The 8301-nt window shown below is 44.3% G+C and overlaps 2 pseudogenes; both read right to left on the bottom strand.

Annotated features, from left to right (window-relative positions):
* Positions 1-1201: 1201 nt before the first annotated feature.
* Positions 1202-2238, bottom strand: LOC142428081 (THAP domain-containing protein 5 pseudogene; annotated as a pseudogene).
* A 518-nt stretch (positions 2239-2756) lies between these two features.
* Positions 2757-3145, bottom strand: LOC142427743 (small ribosomal subunit protein uS10-like; annotated as a pseudogene).
* Positions 3146-8301: the final 5156 nt, after the last annotated feature.

Below are 8301 nucleotides of genomic sequence, written 5' to 3'. Positions count from 1 at the left end.
CCCTCATATTACTTTATGTTTTTGTGATTTAAAAATGACACAGGCACATACTTTAAAAATTATACTTATTAAGAAGTAGGCTATGGTTTCTAAAATATACTTAACCTCATTTCCATATTTGAATTATTAATATAGCTATAAATAGTTCATTTAAAAGTATAAACAATCATATATTAGGAGTGTCAATCATATACAATATACTGACATACAGGTTCTTCAATGTTTATAGTATTTCTAAGAACTGGACTTGTGACTGGATCCTCATTTTATTTCAACTGAAATAAAGTTATCAAAGAATTCTTTTATAATATAAGTGTGAAATCATAGCCAAAATGTTAAATACAGACTTTAATAATTATTGGAGCTATTCCAATAGCTAGTTATATTTGGTTCTAGCCGACTTCTATTAATATGAAGGAAAGCCCAAGGTCATAAGGGAATTTTGACTTACAGTGACCTTAAAGGACAGAGTGCAAACCAACCTCCCCCCCCAAAAAATAGGGTTCTCAAGATGTGAAAATCCTTACAGAAGCAGAATATCACAGCATTCTCCTAGTAAGTGGCTGGGGGATTTAAATCACCAGCCTCTCGGTTAACAGTCCCTTGATCAATGACTGTATGGCCAGGGCTCCTCTTAGGAAGTATATAGACTATCATACGCAGAAATCATACTTGGTCAAAAGTGTGAAAGGGAAGAAACACCAGAGATGTAACGAAAGGCCCTTATTTTACAGAGTAGGGACTGGGGCTCATGCTTGATAAATAACTTGCCTACGTTTTATGCCAATGGTAGAATTAGGATCGATTCCTGGGCCTGATTTCTATTCTGGGCTCTTCTGACCATCATCACAGTTTCCTCTCCTCTAACAGCTTGCTGGCATTATTGACGATAAGCAACTTCTATTTGAAAAAGAATGACATAAACTGTTTTCTCCAGAACCAACAGTTCTCTGAATTTTTCTTTAAAATGAGCTTTACAGCAACAGAAAGTGTGGGAGTACATCATACTGGAGGCTTGGATAGCTTCAGTCCGACGAGCGCTTCAGACAGGAAAAGTTCACTTTACAGATAATTTGGTTTGATTGCACACACACACACACACACACACACACAACCTTAGGAACCGTGTAGCTTTAAAAGGTCTTTACAGCATAGTAACTCGTACATTGCGAAAGCAGTTTTCCACAGCTTGCCATTTGCTTCAGCGCCAGCTTTCCTGTGGTTGCTGCCTCGCTGGAGCTTCCAAAGACCTTCATCTTCCTACTGCTCTTGTAGTTCAACAAGAGTTATCTTGGATGGCAGCTTCGAAACTTTCTGCCAAAGATGGAAGTTCCTTATTTATGTGCTGTCCGTAGTAAGCACATTCAATTTGCAAAACTTCTGCTCTAGAGTCAGCATCCGTGTCGAAGAAGTCTTTGGTGTCTGGGTCCTCCATTTCCACAGTTTCTTATTGGGCGGGCACAAAACAATTCGCTCTAGGCCTGGGGTTTTCAGTGGGGACAAACTGCAATAACAGACTCCTTATTTGCCCTTCATTCTCCAACTGTTTGAGAAATTGTGCTGAATAAGGTCAGAGGTTCCTGTGCTGACTTAATTTCCACAGAAGTATCTGTAAATTTTGAATTAGCAATATGGTTGAGAGTTATTTCCAACACTTCTCGGGTTTCCATAAAGTACTGAGTATCTTGTGAATCTGAAATAGTCAAAGTAACAGAGGTAGAATCTATATTCTCAAAAGCTGTGTGAAAACCACCTGTGCCAATACCTTGGTTCAATGAGGTTTCCAAAGTGGACACCGAGTTTTCAATATCTCGTTTAACCAGATTAAGAGTCAATCCATTCTTTTGTGTTCTTTCTGTTTGGAGCGCAGGCAGCGTCACCTACCCAGGTGAGTCAAATAATCTGCACATTTAGGGAGCACTTCTGGGTTAACTGTGTTTTTCTTTGTTTCATTTGATACTAATGTTTCTTCTGACTTGGCGTTTGGGCACACTTCATTTTCTAATTTTGCCTTCTGAGACCTTTTTCGGAAGCATCTTTCTCCTGGTTGTCATCAGATACGGAAAACATTGTTAGGACTGAAGTTTGTCTCAAATATCAAATAGCCCATCTGATATCAGGAGAATCGTGAGTAAAATGGTCACTTCACAGGAACTGGTATTTACTGAGAATCCAGCAATCTCATTTCATATTCCTTAGCCATTTGTCAAGTATTTCTTTATCATACAGCAGAAACACATAAAAATGCAGCTTCCCAGGCAGTTCTTACAGCAAACCGCTTGAGGTGGGGGGTCGGTGGACCAGGCCCAACTAGGGGATCAATGCAGGCCTCCTTACTGAGGCGGGGCCGCGGGTCCAGAAGACTATATATCTTTTTAGGAGTAGAAAGCCCCATCTATTTGCTGAAGAGCAGTTGATGATTGGAAACTGCCAACCTTGTGGTTGGGTACCAGACATTAAAAAAAATCATTTTATTGGGGCTCTTACAGCTCTTATCACAATCCATCCGTCCATCCGTCCATCCATCCATTGTGTCGAGGACATTTGTACCAATGTTGCCATCATCATTCTCAAAACATTTTCTTTCTACTTGAGCGCTTGGTATCAGCTCATTCTCATCCCTCCCCCTCCCTCCTTCCCTCATGAACCCTTGATAATTTATAATTTTTTTTCATGACTTATACCCACCATTGTCCCTTCATCAACTTTTCTGTGGTTTGTCCCCCTGGGAGAGGTTTGTTTTTTTTTTAACCAACAGATAAATCAATTTATTAAAATAGTTGATTTAAGCATCTGCAATGGTGACTTCAACCTCTACTCCAGGCTCAATACTGATGGAAGTGATCTGCTTCACTATCTCAGATGGACTGTGCAAGTCAATGAGACGCTTGTGGATCCTCATCTGGAATCGATCCCAGGTCTTAGAACCTTCCCCACAGGGAGTTTTCCTGGTCGTAATTCTCAGAGTCTTGGTAGGCATCCTAACTGGTCCCTTCACTTTAAGGTTCTTCTCCTTAGCCCCTCTGATCAAGTCAGCACACACTTTCTCCAAGGATGTCACGTTGCGGCTGGTCAGAGTAATTCTAATTCAGTGAATGGCCACCTCTGGTTCCACAGGTGTCTTTCCGGTGTCCTTAAATGCCATGGCGGTGGGGCACTTCCTGACCAACTTGTTCCTCCGCGAGAGCAAACAGCGGTGAGTCAGGGATGGGAGCGGGGACGGAGCACGTGTCTTCCTCAAAGAGCTGGGAGAGAGTTATATGTCAGTCATTGTGATAGGTTCTCCCTTTCTTCCCCCACCTTTCCCTAACCCTCCTGGTATCACTACTCTCATTATTGGTTCTGAGGGGTTTACCTGCCCTCGGTTCTCTGTGTTGCCAGCTCTCAGCTGTACCAGCGTACATGCTCTGATCTCGCTGTATTCATAAGGTAGAACTGGGGTCAGGATAGTGGGAGTGGGAGGAAGCATTAAAGAACTAGAGGAACGTTGTATATTTAGTTGGTACTATATGGCACCATGACTGGCTCATCTCTTTCTTGGGACCCTTCTGTAAGGGGATCTGACACCTGTTTTTAACCCCCTACTCACTCATGGCCCCAACCAACTCATCAGGGAGGATGCTGGATGGGATGTTACGGCTGACTGTCTGTGATAGTGCATGGATTGAGCCTGGGCAGCCTCTAGACATGGCCTTCAGACAATGATGGCCAGCTTGGCCATGGCCTTCTCTTTGTGCTTCAGAATATCATTCATAAATCTGAGGATCATTCGCTTGACATCTCTAAAATACCTCATCCACACCTCCCCACCATGATTGAATTGTGTCCTTCATCCCCATCCTCTAGACAAGAAAACTGCAGGGAGGTGAAAGGATGGTGTAGTTCATAGGCTTGAGCGACCCGAGCAACCTGGCCCATGGTTCAGGATATGGAAGGCTTGAGCAGGCAAAGAAAGATGAAGCAGGAGAGGAAGACAAAGGTGAACAGCTGTAGCAGACAGTTCCAATCAAAAGAGAATTAGCATAAGTGTCAGATTTGAACTTTAACCAAAAAAAAGGAAAAGTGAGAGTGGGAGAGGGGGCTAAGAAACCTCATAGGGGCCTATCAAATCCTCACTTCTGGATTCTCTGCCACTTCTGTTCTGATCCCAGCCCCCCTGCACACAACCCTTCCTTCTCTGGTGCTAGCCCCCCAGAGCTGGGTCAGCGCTCCCACGATAAAAGCACAGCCCTCCAGCTGCTGAGTTGGTCCAAGACCTCAGACGACAGCTACAAGCTCTGGGGTCCACAAAGCGCCTTCACTTCTGACTTCCTAACTTCCACTACTCCCTCAAGTTCATTAATGCACTAGGACAACTCACAGGATTTGTAGAAAGCACTATACTTCTGGTTTCAGTCTTCTTACAGCAAAAAAAGATACAACTCAGAACCAGCCTGAGATGTAGATGTCAGAATGTAGGAGGGTTGGCCCCCAACCAAATCCCCACAAAGGCAAGCTACGCGTCGGAATACTGTTGTCTTACATCAACCAGGAAGAGCATGGATCTCATCCTGACTTTTGGATGGAATCAGCCCATCTGCCTTGGAAAAGAAAAATAAAATCCCCCCTGTGCATTTGATTGTAGCTTTAATGAAAATAAGACAGATTCCAAGTGAAATTGTAAATCTCAAGAATAAAGTTACTCAATAATATTGTTTCTCAAGGTATACCCAAAAGGGAATCAAGTCTGACTCATAGTGCCCCTAGATAGGGTGTCAAAAGTTATAAATATTTATAGGAACACGTAGCCTCATCTTTCTCCCATGGAGCTACTGGTGGGTTTGAACTGCCAACCTTGTGGTTCTCAGTCCAACACTTACCTGACAATGCCACTTAGATACCCTACCTCAGAATCAGGCAATACTGGGTCGTACTTATTGGTATGTTTGGGGAAAGGCAAACAATTTATGGTGGGCTGTCTATGGAGGTGGTCGTAACACACCCTCCTGAGAAGTTGCTGAGTATTAAAGGACAAGAAAGAACCCTTGGTCACAAGAGACTAAAGCTTCTTCCTTAGTAAAATGGTACAAATACACACACACACACACACACACACACACACACACCCAAGACTGATTTGTACTAAATACTGCAGGGCTATTTAGGAAGCAAAAAATTAGGGGAGGAACAATTCCATAGCTCGTTCTCTCTTTTTAAATGTTTTGACTATGACTTGCAACTCTATAAGCAAAAAGGACAAAAAATGAATTCTCCAGAAAACGACTTCCCTTACTTTCATTTATTTAGCCTTCTTGCAGCTTACAAAGATGAGCCAACTACTGTCCAACTACAGTTCGATCCTCTAAGCGGCAATGACACCACGGGGCTCCGTGGGACCGGATCAATGGAAGAGAACATGGAAGGTGGGTGTCCTGGCAGCCGTCCTCTGTGTTCAGGGATCATCTGTGTCTCAGAAATCACCGCTGCTTTTTCAAATGCCCTTCAATGAGAAAGTGTATGTGTGCAATAAAGTGTACCCAAAGGATTCCTGGAGGCACAGAGGGGAGCGGGATGGGCTGCCAGTCGTAAGAGGGCCCATGTGAACCCACCTGCCTTTCCATGGGAGAAGAGGAAGGCTATCATTTCCCTTAAAGATCTCCAGTCTCAAAACCCTATGGAGAAGTTCCACTCTATCCTGTAGAGTCACCATGAGTCAGAACTTCCTCGACAGCCAGAACTCTGGAGATTTGAGTGAAGCATTCCCACAATTTGTGTGAAGCTTTCCCACATAAATGAATTCATTCCCTTGGGGGGCATCCTGGGTAACACACACTCTGCTGTGCTCAGCCGCTAACCCAAAGGTTGGAGGTTTGAGTCCATCCAGGGGCACCTCGGAAGAAAAGCCTGATGATTCACTTTAAACAGAACCAGCCGGTGCAAAACCCTGTGAATCAGAGCAGTTCATGCCCCCACCCATCACGGGGGTGGCCCGGGCCTGAGCAGTGTGCCACAGTTTGTCCATGGGATCGCAGTGCATCAGGGACCTGCTCAGTGCAGCCAACAGCACTCACCCACTGGGCCAGCATCAGAACCAAAACAGAGAACCTTTCTGTTACCACAAGGTCCTTATTTTCATGGCAGTCCCCTCTGCCCGCCCAGCCCGAGGCCCAGGCAATCACTGCTCAGACTTACGCCGCAGGAGTCGATTGCATTTTCTAGAAATTGATAGAACCAAGTCACCTACGATGCTTTTGTCTGGGTTGGGCTTCGGTCACTTGGTGTAATATTTTGCAATTTACCCACACTGTACCGCGCACCTGCAGCTTGCTGCTCTTCAAAGCTGAATCTACCTGGCCTTTGTAAGCAGATCCCACCGTTTGCTTATCTATGCACCCGCAAGCAGATGGACCTGGGGATTCTCCTGGCCTTTTAACGGTTACAAATCAAGCTGCTTCGGTCATGTGCACTAGCTCGTGTGTGCACCTGTGGGGGAACCGTGTTTTACCCCAGAGTGTATTTAGCTTTATACTCAGCTGCCAAGGAGGTTTGTACTGTGCTCCATTCTCATCAACAGAGTATGAATGGTCTGCTTAGTCCACGGTCTCTCCAAACCCTAATTTTTACTGAGGTACCATAGAGTCGGTTCCGATCCCGAGAAGCCCATGCAGAGCAGAAGGAACCACTGTGCGCTTCTGTGCTGTCCTAGGTGTTCCTGGGCTGAACTCCCTGGGGCAGCCCTCGTGTTGGTCCATCTGGTCCCTGTCCTGGCGGGCCTGCCTCTCTGACAGTGCCAGTCTTTTTTCCTCTAAGCCAGGCCGGAAGAGTAGAGGGTAGGGTAGCTCCCGGTGGTTTTCACAGGTATTTCCCCACTGACCAGTGATGGTGACAGGTTTTCATGAACCTTTTGGCTGCTCATCTTTTCTTTTGTGAAGTGTCAGTCTAAATGTTTGTCCATTTAAGAAATAGTTTCATATGGATTGTTATCAGACCTGTAAGAGCCCCCACCCCGAATAAAATAATGAATAAAAAAGAAAAATGAGATATTTTCGTCTTTTGGACCTTAATGATGGTAATATTACAAAAAGGCTTTGAAATTTTCATGAACCAATTCTGTTATTATTTCATTCTATGCTCCTGTGAACGTTTTGAAGGCCCTGGTATATAAGACCAAACATATGGCCTATTAGCTGCTTTTGAGTGCACAATCCAGAGGCATTAACTACATTCATCGTGTGGTCCAAGCATCACCACTCTCTGTTTCCCAAAGCATTTCATTCCCTCAGACAGACACTCCGTGCCTCTTAGACATTCACAGCCCAGCCCGTGCACAGCCTCTTTGTTGATGTCAGCAGCCATCAGGCCAATCCAGACTCATGGTGGCCCCTGTGTGTGGTCAAGTTGCTCCACAGGATTCCTGAGCTGTGACATTTCAGAAGTCGGGCGCCAGGCTTGTCTTCCAAGGTGCTAATAGGGGCCTTCAAACTGCCAGCCTCTCAGCTCATCGTTGTATCAGACTTATTTAATACAGCATATTTTCCAGGTTTATCTGTGTCAGGCCTTCGCTACTCCTTGTTAGGTTGTTGCTAGGGGCCATCAAGTCTCTTTGAACCCTCAGTGATCCCAAGTACCACAGAATGAACCACTCATTGCTCAGTCCCACACCGTCCCCTCCATTGTTGCTACGTTCAAACCCACTGCTGCCCCTCTGTATCAGTCCATCATGTCAAGGGTCTTCCTCTTTTTTTGATACCTTCTGTTTTATCAATCAGGATGTCCCTTTCCAGGGATTGGTCTCTTCTGATGCAACACCTCTAAGTATGTGACATGAAGTCTCACTATTCTTACTTCTAAGGAATATTCTTTTAAATATATATATATTTATTATTATTAGTTGGGATTTAATACATATAGAATATCATTCCAAATTTCAATCACGTCAAGGAAAATATGCAATTGCTACCACAATCAGTTTTCCTAAACATCCTTTTTCTTCTTGGACTCCTTGACATCACCTCCCTTTACCCTACTTCCACCACTGTACGCCCCTCCTCCCAAACCCCTTATCCTACTTGCTGTCCCTCTAGGTTCATTGATCCTGGGTTTCATATACCAAAAATGGAAAAGCCTGTAACACAGCTTCAAGAGGGTGACCTCCATTGACATATCACCTTGGAGATACCCTCTAATATGAACAAACAAAAATCGAAGAAAACAATATAAACCAAAATTCTGGCTGGACATCTTCCGAGTCAGATTTGTTTGTTCTTCTGGAATCTGTAGTCCTTTCTATACTCATTGGCATTTCTCTTAGGGATAAATCAT

This window comes from Tenrec ecaudatus, chromosome 15, assembly GCF_050624435.1.
Source record: "Tenrec ecaudatus isolate mTenEca1 chromosome 15, mTenEca1.hap1, whole genome shotgun sequence".
Classification (NCBI taxonomy): Eukaryota; Metazoa; Chordata; class Mammalia; order Afrosoricida; family Tenrecidae; genus Tenrec; species Tenrec ecaudatus.
This window is presented reverse-complemented; position numbering and strand designations above follow the sequence as displayed.